Source organism: Sarcophilus harrisii, chromosome 1, assembly GCF_902635505.1.
Source record: "Sarcophilus harrisii chromosome 1, mSarHar1.11, whole genome shotgun sequence".
In the NCBI taxonomy this organism is placed as follows: domain Eukaryota; kingdom Metazoa; phylum Chordata; class Mammalia; order Dasyuromorphia; family Dasyuridae; genus Sarcophilus; species Sarcophilus harrisii.
In genome coordinates, this window is record NC_045426.1 from 445,004,728 (window position 1) to 445,025,182 (window position 20,455).

A 20,455-nucleotide genomic window follows, 5' to 3' on the forward strand; every position below is an offset into this window, starting at 1 on the left:
AATGAGTCGAGAAAGAGATTAAAGGAATCAGAATAGGCAGTGAGGAAACCAAACTATCACTCTTTGCAGATGATATGATGGTATACTTAGAGAATCCTAGAGATTCTATGAAAAAGCTATTAGAAATAATCCATAAATTTAGCAAAGTTGCAGGTTATAAAATAAATCCCCATAAATCTTCAGCATTTTTATACATCACCAACAAAATCCAGCAGGAAGAGATACAAAGAGAAATTCCATTCAGAATAACTGTCGACAGCATAAAATATTTGGGAATCTATCTACCAAAGGAAAGTCAGGAATTATATGAGCAAAATTACAAAAAAAACTTTCCACACAAATAAAGTCAGACTTAAACAATTGGAAAAATATTAAGTGCTCCTTGATAGGTCGAGCGAATATAATAAAGATGACAATACTCCCTAAACTAATCTATTTATTTAGTGCTATACCAATCAGACTTCCAAAATATTTTAATGATCTAGAAAAAATAACAACAAAATTCATATGGAACAATAAAAGGTCAAGAATCTCAAAAGAATTGATGAAAAAAAAATCAAATGAAGGTGGCCTAGCTGTACCTGATCTAAAACTATATTATAAAGCAGCAGTCACCAAAACCATTTGGTATTGGCTAAGAAATAGATTAGTTGATCAGTGGAACAGGTTAGGTTCACAAGACAAAATAATCAACTATAGCAATTTAGTGTTAGACAAGCCCAAAGATCCTAACTTTTGGGATAAGTATTCATTATTTGACAAAAACTGTTTTGATAACTGGAAATTAGTATTGCAGAAATTAGGCATGGACCCACACTTAACACTGTATACCTAGATAAGATCAAAATGGGTCCATGATTTAGACATAAAGAGCGAGATTATAAACAAATTGGAGGAACATAGGATAGTTTATCTCAGACTTGTGGAGGAGGAAGAAATTTGTGACTAAAGACGAACTAGAGACCATTATTGATCACAAAATAGAAAATTTTGATTACATCAAATTAAAAAGCTTCTGTACAAACAAAGCTAATGTAAACAAGATTAGAAGGGAAGCAACAAACTGGGAAAACATCTTCACAGTTAAAGGTTCTGATAAAGGCCTCATTTCCAAAATATATAGAGAACTGACTCTAATTTATAAGAAGCCAAGCCATTCTCCAATTGACAAATGGTCAAAGGATATGAACAGACAATTTTCAGACGATGAAACTGAAATTATTACCACTCATATGAAAGAGTGTTCCAAATCATTATTAATCAGAGAAATGCAAATTAAGACAACTCTGAGATACCACTACACACCTGTCAGATTGGCTAAGATGACAGGAAAAATAATGATGAGTGTTGAGGGGATGCGGGAAAACTGGGACACTGATACATTGTTGGTGGAGCTGTGAACGAATCCAACCATTCTGGAGAGCAATCTGGAGTTATGCCCAAAAAGTTATCAAACTGTGCATACCCTTTGATACAGCAGTGTTTCTACTGGGCTTATACCCTAAGGAGATACTAAAGAAGGGAAAGGGACCAATATGTGCCAAAATGTTTGTGGCAGCCCTGTTTGTAGTGGCTAGAAGCTGGAAACTGAGTGGATGCCCATCAATTGGAGAATGGTTGGGTAAATTGTGGTATATGAATGTTATGGAATATTATTATTCTGTAAAAAATGACCAGCAGGGTGAATACAGAGAGGCTTGGAGAGAATTACATGAACTGATGCTAAGTGAAATGAGCAGAACCAAGAGATCATTCTGTATGTCAACAACGATACTGTATGAAGATGTAATCTGATGGAATTGGATTTCTTTGAAAAAGAGACCTAATTCAGTTTCAATTGTTCAATGATGGACAGAAGCAGCTACACCCAAAGAAAAAACACTGGGAAATTAATGTAAACTGTTTGCATTTTTGTTTTTCTTCCCGGGTTATTTTTACCTTCTGAATCCAATTCTCCCTGTGCAACAAGAAAACTGTTTGGATCTGCACACATACATTGTATCTAGGATATACCAGGACATATTCAACATATATAGGACTGCTTGCCATCTAGGGGAGGTGGTGGAGGGTGGGAGGGAAAAATCGGAACAGAAGTGAGTGCAAGGGAAAATGTTGTAAAAAAATTACCCTGGCATGAATTCTGTCAATAAAAAGTTACTATAATAATTAAAAAAAAGAATTAAAATAGACAATTCTATAAACAAAAATATGCAAATTTACGTAATTATTTTATTGAGAATGTTTTTATCTCAAAAGGCTATTTACTTTACAAATACAATTTTCTTTATTTTCTTTTTTTTTTTTTTGTGAGTCAGTCAGGCCTTCATTAAATGGTTATGACATGCCAGGCACTGCTAAGAGAATAAAAAGAAAAACGGGGCACACAGGTGTTCAGGGAAGACTTGTGGTCAAGCCCTCATCAGTGCTGCTTTCCACTTTTGATGTCCAAATGGCCCCCCAACAACTCCCACCACATAAGGTAAACCAAGTTGAGGTATCAAAGCTACAGCTGAGTGAGGAGGGTGTCTGCTAAGCATGTTAAGACTAGCCATGATAGAAGAATGGCTGAATAAATTGTGGTATATGAATATTATGGAATATTATTGTTCTGTAAGAAATGACCAACAGGATGATTACAGAAAAGCCTGGAGAGACTTACATGAACTGATGCTGAGTGAAATGAGCAGGACCAGGAGATATACTTCAAATACAATACTATATGATGATCAATTCTGATGGTCATGGACATCTTCAGCAATGAGATGAACCAAATCAGTTCCAATAAAGCAGTAATGAACTAAACCAGCTACACCCAGCAAAAAAACTCTGGGAGATGACTATGAACCACTACATAGAATTCCCAATCTTTCTATTTTTGTCCGCCTGCATTTTTAATTTCCTTCACAGGCTAATGGTATACTATTAAAGTTCAACTCTTTTTGTACAGGAAAATAACTGTTAGGACATATATGCTTTAACATACTTAACATGTATTGGTCAACCTGCCATCTGGGGGAGGGGATGGGGGAAGGAAGGGAAACATTGGAACAAAAGATTTGGCAATTGTTAATACTGTAAAATTACCCATGCATATACCTTGTAACTAAAAAGCTATAATAAAAAAATTAATATTAAATAAATAAATAAATAAAAGACTACCCATGATAGAGTGGGCACACTTTGGTCCAAAGGCCGCCAAGGCAGCTGAAGCTGGTACAACTCCACTAAACACTGGGGACCTCAAGGTCATCTACTGCAGTCCTGAGACATCAACAGTGATCTTGGCTCTTGTCTTGCCACTAGACTCTGGTGATTCTGGAGCAGAGGAAGGCCTATGACTTCATGCAGCTCTGCTGCTCTTACATCTAATTTATGTATGAGTCAAAAGAGTTGACATCCATATCATATTACTATTCTAAACTACCACAAAGTCCTATGGGGATAGGCAAGTGATGAAGCAACAGGTGCAGGGACACTGAGAGAGCTGTAGTCACAAGTCTGCACACAGGTGGGCTCAGGCCACTTACTGTGCTCTTCTGACCGCTCCCGCTGGTGGAGGGGGGTCTAAGCAGTCTATTTAAGGACTTGTCACCTTCTGGCATGAGGAGGGGGCCAGAAAACGGGTATCACATCCAAATAACAGCCCTGAGTGAAACAAGGCTTACCAAGGCCAGCTCCCTGCAGTCGGAACTGGAGACACACTTTTTGAGGTGATTACAGTGATGGGCTGCCCCACGAAGCTGTAGTGGGTTTCACCATCAAAACCAACCTAGCCTATAATTATACACCTCCCAAAAGAAGTGAATGACAGATCATGTGATTGCCACTTGCAGGAAAGTTTTGTGCCATCATCATCATCAGTGCCTATGGTTCCACCGGAACAAACCTCAATGAGAAGAACAGCTTCATGAAGACATGGGAACCTTCACCACCAATGGATCAGGACAAGAGCAGGCACAGGCCTTCAGACCGGCAGTGAGTCTTTGGGAGGACCAGAGTCAAAAACAGCAACAGGCAGTCATTTACTACCACAGAGCTGAGCACTTTGTGACCTTCTCATCATCAGCACTGTGTTCTGTTTATCTAAAAAAAAAAATAAAACTTCAGGGATGCACCCTCACAGTAAAACACTGGCATTTAATAGACTATGTCATTTTGAGGAGAAGAGACAGATAAGAAGTGAGATTGATGAAGACGAGGAGGGAGGCAGAGTGCTGACATCCTCTTCAAGCAAAACACCCAGTCACCCAAAGCAGCTGTCCCAAGGCAAGACAAGTACCAGGAAATATAACGTCAACAGATGAGAGCTCTTCCCCGCACAGGAATGGCTTGTGGCTGCTTGAAGGGAAAGCTGAGCCAACACACAGCTGGCACGGCGGAGCAGAGGAGGAATGGGCAGCTTTCGGAGATGTGGCACACAGCACCACATTACTCATCTAGGCCAGAACAATCACAAACACCAAGGTTGGTTTGATGGAAATGATGGGGAAATTCAGAAGCTGCTAAGAGAAAAATGAGAACTCCTTAGAGTTTGCCACCAGGATAGACTGTCCATCTCTAAGCTTTTTATTCCACCAGAAATGAAGTACCCGCGAAACTGAGAGAGATGTGGAATTCTTAGCTTAGTAAGAAGACAGATAAAATTCAGTTTTACACTGATAGTAACAATCCAAACACTTTTATAAAGCCCTATAGGCTATTTATGGGCCAAAGATCTATGTTGTGCCTCAACTTCTCAGTGTTGATACACAGATTATGAACAGGATGCTGAAGAGATGGGCTGAACACTTCTAATAGCATTCTCAACAAACTATCATCAACTAAAGCTGAAGTCAACCTCAGGTTGCTGTCAATCCTTCTCAAGTGAAGAAGAGATTTTTGAATGCTCTTAGGCTCCTCTTGTGTAGCAAAGCAACTGGTGCTGATTCTATTTTAGCTAAGATTTACAAGGCAGGGAGTCCACTGTTTATAAAACAACTGTCTGAAATCTTCCAGATTATTTGAAAAGAGAAGGTTACCTCCCAGAAATTTAAGGATGCTTCCATTATTCATTGCTATAAAGATAAAGGAAATAGACTGTCAAGTCACATTCACAGAGGGCTGCTTACTGGCAAGATTCTTGCCAAAGACCTCCCTCATAGGCTGATCCTTTACCTGGAAAAATAGTCATTTATGTGAAAGTCAATGGGGCTTCAGAAAAGGCCAAGGAACAGTCGACATGGTGTTTGCTTCTTACGACTCCAGGAGAAATGTCAAGAGCAGAACAGAGGTCTGAATGTTTGTCAATCTGATCAAGGCTTTTGATACTGTCAGTAGTAAGAGCTTGCAGAAGATCATGGCAAAATTTGGTTGCCTGAAGAACATCATCACTATTGTATGCCAGTTCCATGATGGCAAGCTTGCAGAGATAACAGACAGTCTCTTGCAAGTTTCCAGTCACTAAAGAAGGTGAAGCAGTACTATGTGCTCACTCTCATGCTTCTAGCATGATGATGTTGGCAGACAGATATCCCCTGTGTTGTCAAAGCTGGTAAAAATATCTTCAACATCTATAGATCCTTGATTATTCCTTAAAGAAATACTGTATTCAGGATAAAACACACTTGTATACTGAACCCAGGTATCAGCCTCATCTTCTGTTTTCCCCTTTTTTTTATTTCTGTTACTGAAAACAGTTTAAAGGATTCAAATCTTCTTACAGATGTTTGTCGTAGGTTATCATCCAAGTGTTTCTGCTTCAGAACCTGCTCGAGTAGCTTCCACCTGGCGGCTCCCAGCGACCCCCGAGATGCAGACCTCTCTTCCCCAGCTACAAGCTCTCTTGCTGCTCCAGAACCTTCCCCCGACGCTGGTGACTCCATCTCGTATTGCCCCCGTTTCCTGCCAGGACCTGCATGCCTCTACAAATACAATTTTCTAAGGATTCTTTGAACAAGTAATTATTCCAAGCACATTCAATAAATGATTAAATTTAGTTTAAAAATCAATTTATATTGAACAGAGGTTAGAAGTAATAAATAATAAATTTTTTAATTAATTTTTTAAAATTTTTAATTAAATTAAATTTTAATTTAATTTTTTTAATAAATAAAATTTTTATTATTTATTTAAAAACTAAGCTATGAGTTTCAAAATTTTAAACATTTCTTTTTCTTTTAACTATCACAAGAAATTGAGGGCTTAGGAGAAAATGTGTGAAAATTAAAGGTTTTTCAGGATTTTTTTAACAGACCTAATTAAAACAGAAGGTCGTCAATGAAAATTGGCAAGTTTTTTCAGTAAGCTGTTCATGAGGATGTTGAAAACTTGCAAAACTTAGTAATACAAAATAAGCATTTTAGGATTGATGTTTTCAAACATCTCCAAGTTCAACAGGTAAGACACTGAGCTGTCAACTCATTTACTCCAGGGGAGCAACATTAATTGTATAGCTACATAGTGGTTATCTCTTTACAGGGTATCTTCTTAAAATTCTTTTAATGTTCTGTAATTTTTTACTTTACAACTACATTGTAGATTATTATGATTTCCCTATGAAAAGCATGAACTATATAAATTGCTAATAAGTGCACATCCTTGTTTCCCTTCAACTGCCAGTTTACATTTTCACTTAGATTACAAATGTTTTACCTGGCATTAGTTAATTGTTCCAGCACTGACGTGTGTTTTTGAAATTTCTGCCCAAAAGTTTGAGAAAATCTTGCTTTATACCAAAAAGAAAAAAAAAAATTAAATGTTAAAATGGTCTTTAGAAAAAATATTTCTCATTTAATTTATACTTAAATGTGTTTCCAAAAAATATACTTATTTCTCCATGAATAGAAAGGAAAACTCAAAGACTTAGCATACCAAATAACTTATTTAAGATTGTGTATGCAAAGAGTTAACACAGAGAAAACTAATATGTTCAACAGATATATAGAATGTTTTTATTGTGTAACTTAGGAGTAGGTACCAGATGGAAAAACTGAATTGACTGACAAAATTATAGAGCAAATAACTTGAGGGTAGTTAGTGAACATCTAGAAAAGAAAATAGTAGTTCTGAAGAGTGATTGTAACTACAAGAAATTTTTTATTAAAAAATGTTCCGACCACATGCATAGATAATTTTTTTATTATTAGCTTTTTATTTACAAGATATATGCATGGGTAATTTTTCAACATTGACAACAACAAAACCCTTTGTTCCAAATTTTACCCTCCTTCCCCTCCACCCTCTCCCCCCGATGGCAGGTAGATCAATACATGTTAAATATGGTAAATATAACATATGTATGTATATCCATACAGTTACTTTGCTGCACAAGAAGAACAGACTTTGAAATAATGTACAATAAATCTGTGAAGGAAATCAAAAATGCAGGCAGACAAAAATAGAGGGATTGGGAATGCTATGTAGTGGTTCATACCAATTTTCCAGAATTCTTTCAGGGGGAGTAGCTGGTTCTATTCATTACTGAACTAATTTGGTTCATCTCATTGTTGAAGAGAGCCATGTCCATCAGAATTGATCATCATATAATATTGTTGTTGTAGTATATAGTGATCTCCTGGTCCTGCTCATTTCACTCAGAATCAGTTCATGTAAGTCTCTCCAGGACTTTCTGAACTCATCCTGTTGGTCATTTCTTACAGAAAAATAATATTCCAAAACATTCATATACCACAATTTATTCAGCCATTCTCCGACTGATGGGCATCTACTCAGTTTCCAATTTCTGGCCACTACAAAGATAAGTGCCACAAGCATTCATGCACATACAGGTCCCTTTCCCTTCTTTAAGATCTCCTTGGGATAAAAACCCAGTAGTAACACTGCTGGATCAAAGGATATGCACAGTTTGATAACTTTTTGAGCATAGTTTCAAACTGCTCTCCAGAATGGCTGGATATATTCACAATTCCACCAACAATGTACCAGTTTTCCCACATCCCTTCCAACATTCAGCATTATCTTTCCCTGTCATTCTATCCAATCTGACATATGTGTAGTGGTATCTCAGAGTTGACTTAATTTACATTTCTCTGATTAATAATGACTTGAAGAATGACTCTGATTAATGAATGACTTTTCATATGGCTACAAATAATTTCAATTTCTTCATTGAATTATCTCTTCATATCCTTTGACCACTTATCAATTGGAGAATGACTTGATTTCTTGTAAATTAGAGTCAATTCTCTATATATTTTGGAAAGGAGGCTTTTATCAGAATCTTGGACTGTAAAAATGTTTTCCCAGTTTATTGTTTCTCTTCTAATTTTGTCTGCATTAGTTTTGTTTGTACAAAATCTTTTCAGTTTGATATAATCAAAATTTTCTATTTTGTGATCAATAATGATCTCTAATTCTTCTTTGGTCACAAATTCCTTCTTCCTTCACAGGTCTGAGAGATAAACTGTCCTTTGTTCTTTTAAATTTATTTATAATCTCATTCTTTATGTCGAGATCATGAATCCATTTTGACCTTATTTTGGTATATGGTGTTAACTATGGGTCAATGCCTAGTTTCTGCCGTACTAATTTCCTATTTTCCCAGCAATTTTTGTCAAACAGTGAATTCTTATCCCAAAAACTGGGGTCATTGGGTGTGTAAAACACTAGATTATTAAAGTTATTGACTTTTTTTGTCTATACTATACTATACCATACTATACTATACTATACTATAACCTAATCTATTTCACTGATCAACTAGTCTATTTCTTAGCCAATACCAAATGGTTTTGTAACAACTGCTTTATAATATAGTTTTAGATCTGGTACAGCTAGGCCATCTTCATTTGATTTTTTTTTTCATTAATTTCCTTGAAAGTCTTGACCTTTTGTTCTTCCATATAAATTTTGTTGTTATTTTTTCTAGGTCATTAAAATAGTTTTTTGGAAGTCTGATTGATATAACACTAAATAAATAGATTAGTTTAGGTCATATTGTCATCTTTATTATATTTGCTCACCCTATCCAAGAGCACTTAATATTTTACCAATTGGTTACATCTGACTTTATTTTTATGGAAAGTGTTTTGTAGTTTTGCTCATATAGTTCCTGACTTTCCCTTGGCAAATAGATTCCTAAATATTTTATATTATTAGCAGTTACTTTAAACAAAATTTCTCTTTGTATCTCTACGTGTTGGATTTTGTTAGTGATATATAAGAATGCTGATAACTTGTGAGAACTTATTTTGTATTCTGCTACATTGCTAAAGGTGTGGATTATTTCTAATAGCTTGTTAAAAGAATCTCTGGGGTTCTCTAAGTATACCATCATATCATCTGCAAAGAGTGATAATTTGGTTTCCTTATTACCTAATCTAATTCCTTTAACCTTTTTTTTTCTCAAATCTTATTGCCAAAGTTAGCATTTCTAATGCAATATTGAATAATAATGGTGATAGTGGGCAACCTTGTTTCATTCCTGATCTTATTGGTTCCAGTTTGTTCCCATTACATATGATGCTAACTGAAGGTTTTAAATAGATGCTACTGACTATTTTAAGGAAAAGCCCATTTATCCCTATATTCTCAAGTGTTTTTCATAGGATTGGATTTGGATTTTATCAAATGCTTCTTCTGCATCTATTGACATGATCATATGGTTTTTATTAATTTGCTTATTGATATAACCAATTATGCTAAAACTTTTCCTAATATTGAACCAGCCATGCATTCCTGGTATAAATCCTACTTGGTCGTGGTGTATTATCCTGGGCATGATTTTCTGTAATCTTTTTGTTAATATTTTATTTAAGATTTTTGCATTAATATTCATTAAGGAGACTGGTCTATAATTTTCTTTCTCTGTTTTCAACCTACCTGATTTAGGTATCAATATCATGTCTGTGTCATAAAAGGAATTTGGTAGGAGTCCTTCATTCCCTATTTTTTCAAATAGTTTATTGTTATTAATAGTTATTAGTTATTAACTATTAATAGTTAATAGTTATTGGAGTTAAGTGTCCTTTAAATGTTTGGTAGAATTCACATCTAAATCCATCTGGTCCTGGGGATTTTTTCTTAAGGAGTTGACTAACAGCTTGTTCTGTTTCTTTTATTGAATTGGGACTATTTAAGCAATTTACTTCATCCTCTGTTAATCTGAAAAGCCTATATTTTTGAAGGTAGTCATTCATTTCACTTAGGTTTTTAAATTTATTGGCATAAAGTTGGGCAAAGTAACTCCTAATTATTGCTCTAATTTCCTCTTCAGTGGTTGAAAGTTCTCCCTTTTCATTGGTAAGACTAACAATTTGATTTTCCTCTTTCCTTTTTCTAAACATATTTACCAAAGGTTTATCTATTTTATTGGTTTTTTCATAAAACCAACTCTAAGTTTTATTTATTAATTCAATAGGTTTTTTTTTACTTCCAATTTTATTAATTTCTCCTTTTAATTTTAGAATTTCAAGTGTAGTGTTTGATTGGGGTTTTTAATTTGCTCTTTTTGTAGCTTTTTAAGTTTCAAGTCCAATTCATTGATCTTCTCTTTCTCTATTTTATCCAAGTAAGCCTCTAGTGATATAAAGTTTTCCCTTATTACAGCTTTGGCTGCATCCCACAAATTTTAGTTTGTTGTCTCATTGTTGTCATTTTCTTGATTGAAATCATTTATTATTTCTATGATTTGCTGTTTCACCCAATCATTCTTTAGGATAAGATTATTTAGTTTCCAATTACTTTTTGGTCTATTTACCCCTAGCTTTTTGTTGAATGTAATTTTTATTGCATCATGATCTGAAAAAGAATGAATTTACTATTTCTGCCTTTCTGCGTTTAATTTTGAGGTCTTTATGAATTAATATATGGTCAATTTTTGTACAGCTTCCATAAACTGTTGAGAAGAAAGTATATTCCTTTCTGTCTCTATTCAGTTTTCTCCAAAGATCTATCATACCTAACTTTTCTAGTGTTCTATTTACCTCTTTAACTTCTTTCTTATTTGTTTTGTGGTTTCATTTATCTAATTCTGAGAGTGCAAGGTTGAGATCTCCCACTATCATAGTTTTGCTCTCTATTTATTCTTGCAACTCTCTTAACTTCTCATTTAGGAAGTTAGATGCTATACCACTTCGTGCATATATGTTTAGTATTGATATCGCTTCATTGTCTATGCTACCCTTTAGCAAGGTCTGGTTTCCTTATCTTTTATTTAGATCAATTTTTGCTTTTGCTTGATCTGAGATAAGGATGGCTACCCCTATTTTTTTTTTACTTCACCTGAAGCATAATAGATTCTGCCCCAGCCTTTTACCTTTATTCTCTATGTACCACCCTGCTTTAAATGTGTTTCCTGTAAACAACGTATTGTAGGATTCTGGCTTTTGATCCAGTCTTCTATCCACCTCTGCTTTATGGGAGACCTCATCCCATTCACATTTATGGTTAAAACTATTAATTCTGTATTTCCTGTCATCATATTATCCCCAGATTATACTTTTCTTTTTCTTTTCTCCCTTACCCCCCTCCCCAGTATTAAACTTATAGGCACCACTTGCCTCATGCATTTCTCCCTCTTTAGAATCCAATCCACCCCCTTTGAGTTCCCCCCCATTTCTTATACCTTTCCCTTATTTTTCTATATTCCCTTCTATTTAGCCTACTCCTTTCCTTTTCCCTTTTCCTCTCCCCCTTTTTAATTAATTTTAAATAGAGAAGTTTCTCTGCAAACCAAGTATGTCATATGTCTAATATTTTCTCTTTGAGCCAAATCTGATGATAGTAAGATTCACACAATGTTCCTTCCCCTCCCTTAATTCCCTCAGATATGATAGGTGTCCTTTGCCTCTTCATGGGATTTAATTTCCCTCTTTTTATCTTCTCTTTTCCCTTTTTCTGATACTATCCCCTTTCCACTTCTACTTCCTTTTTAAAATATTATAACAGTGAAATCAAATTATACACACACTCTTTATGTATGCCTGTAACAGAAATACACTTCTCAAGAGTTTTTTTTTATCTTTTATGCTTAAGTTCTTTTTTTCTTTTTATCTTTTATGTTTCTCTTGAGTCCTATGTTTGGATATCAAATTTTTTATTTAGATCTGTTTTTTTTTTTTTTTTTTTCACTAGGAAGAAATGCAATTCACCTGTTTCATTGAATGTCCATCTTCTTCCCTGGAAGAAAATCCTTAGCTTATCAGGGTAGTTTATTCTTGGCTGCAATTCAAGTTCTTTTGCCTTTCAGAATATCAGATTTCAGGCATTTTGATCCTTTAATGTGGAAGCAGCTAGATCCTGAGTGATTCTTATTGTAGCTCCATGGTATTTGAATTGTTTTTTTCTGGTCATTTGTTATATTTTTTCCTTAGCCTGATAGTTCTGAAATTTAGACACAATATTACTTGGAGTTTTTTTTTTTTTTTGGTGTCTTTTTCTGAAGGTGTTCAATGAATTCTTTCAATGCCTATTTTACTTTCTGATTCTATTACATCTCGGCAGTTCTCTTTGACTGTTTCTTGTAAAATAGTGTCTAGGCTCTTTTTTTCTTTTCTTTTCTTTTTTTTTTTTATACATGACCAAACTGTTATTTTGCTGTACAAAAAGAATCAGACTCTGAAATATTGTACAATTAGCTTGTGAAGGAAATCAAAAATGCAGGTGGGCATAAATATTAGGGATTGGGGATTCAATGTAATGGTTTTTAGTCATCATCCAGAGTTCTTTCTCTGGGCGTTAGGCTCTTTTTTTCATCATAATTTTCAGGAAGTCCAGTAATCCTCAGATTATCTCTCATAGATCTATTTCCAGGTCTGTTGTTTTTCCAAATAGATATTTAACATTTTTTTTCTAATTTTCGTTTTTTGGCTTTGCTTGACTGATTCTTGATGTCTCAGTGAATTATTCATTTCTATTTGTTCAGTTCTTATTTTTATTGAGTTATTTTCTTCATTAACTTTTTTTTACTTCTTTTGTATATGTCCAATTGAGTTTTTAAATGAGTTGTTTTGCTCTATGGGATTTTTTTTCCATTACACTGATCTTTTTTTTTGTTTGTTTATTTTTTTGTTTTTGTTTTTTACTGAGCAATTTTCTTTTTCCAGTTCACAAATTCTACTTTCCTGGGAGTTCTTTATCTTTTTCAAATCACTAATTCTATTTCCCTGCATGTTCTTTACCTTTTTCATTTCACATTTCAGGGAGTTGTTTTCTTTTTCAAATCTTTCTTTTAATGAGTTATAAGCCTTTTCTGTACTCTTTTCCAGAGCTTCTCTTTCCTTTCCCCATTTTTCTTCTAGCTCTCTTTTATGATCTTTTATAATTTTTTCTAGGGGAGCCTTGTGTGATAGGGATCAGGTTATATCCCCCTTTGGGGTTTTGTGTGGAGATGTCTGTTATTAGTCCTCTCAGGGTTGGAAATCTGCTCTCTTTCTGTATAAAAGCTATCTATAGTTAGAGTTTGCATGGATTTTTTTACTCATTTTTTTTAAAAAGCCCTTGGGTTCTACCTTCAGGGCAAGGAGGTTCTTAGCTTCCACTACAGACAGGGATAGTAGCTGTCCTGCCAATGGCTGCAAAGAGAAGAGCGGCCACTTGCTATGAAAGTGTTGAGTGCCCTGGGCAGAGCCACCTCTGTGCTGAAGTACTGCTGCCCTGGGAAGAGCCCCACTGTGCTAACCAGTGGCTGCCCTGGGAAAGGGACTAAGCAGCAAAAATGTTACTGCCCTGGGCAGAGCCTCACCTGCGGACTGCAGCTGCACAGCTGCACTGTGATTGTGCTGAGTGGCTTCCGCTGCTAAGCGGGTGTGGTCAGGTCCTGTTTAACTCTGGGGTTTTGAGATACACTCTATCTTTGGCGTTTGTGTAACTTCTCTGCTGATGCATTGCTTTGCAACCAAAGCAGAGCAGCCAACCTGTGGTAGAGTCTTCCCTGCAAATTCTCCACTTGCAGTGATCACACCCACCTCTGGTCTGCTTAGCGTGGGCTAGCCTCCATATTCTGTCTCCCTGCCTGTGCTGGCCTCCTCCCCACTGATCAACACAGATCTTTTCTGGCAATCTTCCAAGTTATCTTTGACTGGTAATTTGTTGTACTCCCGATATTCGTGGATTTTACCAGTCAAGCACTATTTCTGAGGATGAATTAGGTAATTAGTAAGTGAAGATAAAAGGGAACTCAGAATGAAGCATGTGCCCTCTCCACCATCTTGACTCTGCCCCTCAAGAATGCAGTATCTTTTCAAGAGCCTTATCAAACAGATTTGGGGATTCATGTATTCCTGGAAAATTGATAGTGATATTGCTGTTTTCTTCCCTTTTTCAGAGTCCTCCCATTCAAATGCCAATATGTCTCAGCTTTCTGAGTCTAGAGGACAAGCTCAGAATGCATCTTTTAGGTCTATCACACTAAACCATTTATTTCTTTCAATTATCTTCCTTAAAATGGTGTAAGGATCAGTGACTACAGAATGTGATGGTAAGACAGTCCTTAATTTCTCTTAAATTTTGTATCAGTCTATATGTTCCATGTCACTTTTAGATAGGCAAAATAAGAATATTATAAGGAGAAATGCAGGATTCAATGAATTCTCCTTTCAAAAGTCCCTGAATCACAGGCTGAAGTCCTCTCCTTTCTTCCAGGGAAAGAGGGTATTGTTTTACCCTTACTACCATGGTGGGATCTCTGAGTTTGATTCTTATGGGGGTCATTCTGACTCTGCTCTAGTTGGTTGGGCTTGCCCAGACCTTAGGCCAAATTTGATCCTATTGCTCTTCCTTCAAAATCAACACTTTAAGCATTTTTTTAAAAAAGGAAATGGACCTATATGTAAAAAATACTTTTTACATCATTTATAGCATTTCTTTTCTCAGGACAAAGAATTTGAAGTTGAAGAGATGCTATTGGGGAATAGCTAAATAAATTTTGATATATGGTTTTGATAGAATACTATTATTCTGTAAGAAATTATGAATGGGATGCTCTCAGAAAAACTGGAAAAGTTCCTCCATGAGCTCATGCAAAATGTAATGTACTGTATACAAAATAATGGCAATGTTATGGGCTAATCAATTATGAATGCCTTTGCTATTTTAAGCAATGCAATGATCTACTACTACTCTGAAGGAAAAATACTATCCATACCCAATAAAGGAACTGATTGTGTCTGAATACAGATTGAAGCATATTTTTAAACTTTTTTTTTTTCTTGAGGGATTTTTTTTGGAAGGAGGAGGGACAAACAGAAGACTTACATTTTATAGAAATGTTTTACATATCTTCTTATGTATCTTCTCAATGGGTGGTCTGGAGGGAAGCAGGAGAATCTATAGCTCAGTTTAAAAAAATATATAAAAATATTGTCCTACATGTGACTGAGAAATTAAAATATTAAAAAAGAAAGAAAATCACATATTGATACTAAAGGGAAAAACTAATATTTCTAATATTTTTGAGTCAAAGAATATGGGCAGTTAATAATTCTTTGGACATAATTTCAGATTGCTCTCCAAAATGGTCAGATTAGTTTAAAACTCCACACACACTGAATTAGTTTCCAAATTTTTCTCCAATTCCTCATTTGTCACTTTCCCCTTCAATTATTTTAGCCAATTTGATAGGCATAAATGATATTTTAATTTTCAGTTCCCTAACAAAAATGATTTAGAATATTTTATATGATTATAAATTATTTTAATTTCTTCATTGGAAAAATTGCCTGTTCATATCCTTTGACCATTTATCAGTTGGGGAATAAATTACTTTCTTATAAAATTGATAAAGTTCTTTATATATTTGAGATATGCTCAAATATCTGAGCATATCTTTATCTGAGAAACTGTTTATAAACCCCCCAAACCCTTTTTTGCTTTTCTTCTGATCTTGGCTATATTTATTTTATTTGTACAAAACCTTTTTTTAATTCAATGAAATGGAAGTTACCATTTTACACCTCACACTGCTTTGTATCTCTTGTTTATTTATAGTCTACCTTTTATAAGGATTCATAAATTGGATTCATAAATCCAATAAGTATTATGTTTCATGTTCTTTGAATTTTCTTTTAGTCTCTCTTTATATATGGATGACATGTTATATAATTGATGATCCTCAGAACATCCCTTTGAGATAGGTTTTCTTACTTTACAGATAAGGAAACTGAGAGGTTAAATATTTTGCCCTGGGTCACAAACAACTAATAAGCTTCTGAGACTGCATTTGAACTCTGCTCTTCCTGACACCAAGAATAGTTGTTTACCAATAAAATAATTTACCTGCTGATACTAAACAGTGAGCTCCATGAAGACAGGGACAGCATTGTATCTAAATTTGATACCTGACTCAGTACCTGGAATGTTGTTCTTTATGGAGCAGGTAGGTCATTAATAAATGTGTTATGTTGTTTGTTGAATCGGTCAGTGGAGGGATCACTATCTAACAACAGCTTGGAGCTCCCTCTCTTTTCTCCAACCATCAAGTTTTTACACTGGAAATATTGAAGAGTACAGTTCCATTATCTCAACTGCTATAGTGGTGACTTATGCAAAGGAAGGATCCATATAAACATAGGATAGCAGAACATTTATGCTGAACTGAAAAGCCAGGAGATCTGTTAATGTGCACTGTTTTGATTTTGTTGTTGTTGTTGTTGTTTTATAACTGTAGACTTCTCTTGGGTGGTGGGATGGGGCAGAGTGCTGCTCTGGCTGCTGACTCTGACTATAGTAAGCTAGGTCCTATAAGCACTATAAGTCAAGGCTACAGATGTGACAAACCAAGTTGTTCAGGGTTATTGCAAATATTTCTGCATTAACACAACTCTTTAGTCTCTTGCAAAGATTTTATAATTCTAAGTCTTAAAGAAGGACTTTCATACAGTGGCAGAGGTGTGAAAAGAACATTCATGTAAATGTTATTTTCTTTGGCAGTAATCTTCCCAATACCCATTTCTACTTTTAACAGTATGAGTATATAAATGACTCATAACATTAATTTTTCACTCTCAATTTTTAGTAACCATTGTCTTAGATGGGAGTTCCCCGTTTGCTGGAGAAATGATTGAAGCCTCAGGAAATTGAGTTAAAAAAAATAACCCCAACAACTTAAGTATTTGATAATATGGAGTAAGTTTCAGCAAAGGAAAATAAGAGAAAGCATGGGATGACTGCCTGTTCATTTAATTGCCAGAAAACCACCCAGTTGCTGGCCAGCACTCTGTTTTTTAGTGTTTCTTTACTCTCTATGGAAGTGTGTTGACTGTGATTACATGTTTGATGGATCCAGGGAGATGAACTCCAGTGGTTGGCAGAAGGGAGATAATAAAGAAGAGCAGTGTTTAATCATGTGGGAGTCTCATGAATTCTGATGTTTTTAATAAAGAAGGAAAAGTTAAAGTTACAGAGAAAGTGAGAAATTTTTACATATCTCAAGTCTTGGTTTAATAAAAAAGAAAAAGCAGGAAGGCTGAAAGAAGAGGAAAATTACAGTAGTTTCTAAATTCTGTTCCCTGTTTTTTACAGGAATAGTTCCTTCCTGCTGTTCTCTAACCACCCCCACTCAATCTGTATTCAGAGCCATTTTGTCAACACAATGATATATCATTCATGTAGGTGGTTTTTAAAAATTCTTCCAACTTCTTAGAGCTGCCAGTGGGTTTTATCCACCTTAGCCACAGGTGATCTATTCATCTGTTTAGGCTGTTTAAGCAAATGAAAGGAATGACCTTAATTTGCCTTGCTAGTTTTCTTATTAACTAGGAAGATTTGATGTTCCTTCGGATTGCGTGTTCTCTCTCTCTCTCTCTCTCTCTCTCTCTCTCTCTCTCTTTCTCCATCTTCCTCTTTTTTCTTGTCTCTCTCTTTTTCCAATCTTTATCTATCTATCATGCATCCATCCATCTATCGGCCTATCTATGGGAAAATATTATTTTTACACTAGTAGTTACACTAGTAGTGATAAACATTCAAAACTGTCTTTTTTATGACCAGAAAGAGGGGGAAAAATTCTCTCTTAAAAAAAAAGCCAAAACAAAACAAAACAAAACAATCAAAACCTTTCTCTCCTGTCTTGTGATAATTATCTCATAAAGGAGGCAGTATGATATAAGGGAAATAGTATAAAAGAATCTCAGATTTGGGCCTGATTTCTATACTAAATATTATCTGTGTACCTTTGGGAAGGGTACTTTCCTACTTTAAATCTCAATAATTTCAGCTGTCAAAAGAAAATGATGATTTTTATACTAAAATAAGAAGGCTGTTGTTAAGATCAAATGAAAATATATGAAACATATTTGTGACCACGTGGTATCATATAAATATAAAGTATTAGGTGTGCTTGAAATTTAAAATATTACCATATATTTTCTCTTATCAACTATAATTGCTCTTAGACACCTCTAACCATTGCAGACAGTACCATTTAATATTTTCAGTTGGAAATCCAAATTTTTATTGAAGGAATTTAACATAAGAAAACATTAAAATCTGAGATAGAATTTTTCTATAGGTTTTGTCATATCCTTATTCCCAGATTGTCACAAATTCATTTATTATCTGAGTGCCACTTTCCTCATCTGAAGAATATAATATATCTAATATTTTTACTATAAATTTTATAATCATATCAATAATAATGTGTACTATCCTTTTATAAGATTAGTTTTTCAAGTCTTCTAATCAAAAGCTTTTATTTTATTTTACATTTTCTTCTCTTTTTTCATTTTTTTGTTTTTGTTTCACTGATTCTTGATGTTTCATTTAGTTATTCACTTCCATTTGTCCAATTCTAATTTTGAACAAATATTTTCTTCAGCTGGCTTTTTAAACCTCTTTTTGAATTTGTCCAGTTGAACTTTTAAAGGAGTTGTTTTGTTCATTAGATTTCCCCCCCCCCCATTTCACCAATTCTATTTTTAAGGAGTTATTCTCTTTTTCCAATTCACCAATTCCATTTTTCAAGGAGTTATTTTATTTTTCCCATTTTGCCAAATCTATTTTTAATAGATTTGAGTTTTATGATGTATTAGAAAACAGAATTTGTCCTTCTGGGAGTGGAGTGAAGAACTCTGTTTCCCTCAAAAACCATATGAAACCAAGCCTCTGAACAGAGTCTGATAGAATAAAATCATTTTCCAGCTCAAGACAGATTGGAAAAACTTCAAGAAAGGTCATTCTCAAGTCCATCTTAGATACACTCTGGAAAAGCTGGTGAGAAAGGCTTCATCACAGCAAATCAGCAACTGAGACCTTCAGTCCTGGCTCAGTAGAAAAGCAGATCAGTGGCACAGCATCCAGTACCAGATCAGAAAGGAAACTTTGGAAAACCAGACTGGTTCCTGAACAGAGTACTCCCTGCAAACAAAAGGGGTTCCTTGTGCTCAAAGCCAAGGTTCAGAGCTACACAAGAAGCTTGGGACATTGCCACTTTTATTCCAGGAGCAGAGCTTGACCATAAAAGAAAAAAAAGCATATTCTAAAAGAAAAGGAAAGAAAATGGGCAAGATATAGAAATGAACCTTGACCATAGAAATCTACTATAGTGACAGAACAGACCAAAACACCAACTCAGAAGAGGACAAAATGTCCACAGAGGAAATCTTAAAGAATGATATAAATTGGTCTCAAGCCCAAAGAGATTTCTTGAAAGTGCTTATAAAAGATTTTAAAAGGCAAATAAGAAAAGAATAAGAAAAAATGTGAAACTAAATGAGAGGTATGCAAGAGGTATTCAACAGCTTGGAAAAGGAAGGGAAAAAAATGACTGAAGAAAACAACTCCTTAAAAAATACAATTGGTCAAATACAAAAAAAAAAAAAATCCACTGAAGAAAACACCTTCAAAAGTATAATTAACCAAATGGAAAAAGCTAACTGAAGAACTTCACACAATAAAAATTAGAATGAGGCTAATGAAAACTAATGAGTCTATGAAACAGCAACAATCAGTCAAACAAACTAAAAAAAATGAAGAAATGGAAGAAAATGTGAAACATCTCACTGGAAAAACAGCCAACTTGGAAAGTAGATCCAAAAGAGACAATTTTTAAAATATGGTCCTACCTGAAGGCCATGACCAAAAAAGAAGCCTGGACAGCAAACTTTAAGAGATCATCAAAGAAATTGCTTTTTTAAATCCATCAATGACCTTTGAAAAGAGATCCGACAAAGAAAAGCCCAAGGAACATTGTTGCAAACCTCCAGAACTACAATCTCAAGTTAAAAATACTGCAAACTGACGGACAAAAACAATTCCAATATCAAGAAACAATAGTCAGGCTTGCCCAGGATCTGACAAATTTTACAATAAAGGTTTACGTGAAGTGATGTTAAGCAAAAGAAGCAGAACCAGAAATACATTATACACAATAATAAGAAGAACATGATCATCTACGAAAAATTTGATTCTTCTCAATGTTTCAGTGATCCAAAACAAGTCCAATAGATTTTGTACAGGAAATGCCATCTGCATCCAGAAAAATAACCATGGAGTTTTGCTATAAAACAAAACGTGCTATGAT

At 34.8% G+C, this 20,455-nt stretch overlaps 1 pseudogene; it reads right to left on the reverse strand.

Annotated features, from left to right (window-relative positions):
- Positions 1–5,481: 5,481 nt before the first annotated feature.
- Positions 5,482–5,876, reverse strand: LOC116420595 (annotated as a pseudogene).
- Positions 5,877–20,455: the final 14,579 nt, after the last annotated feature.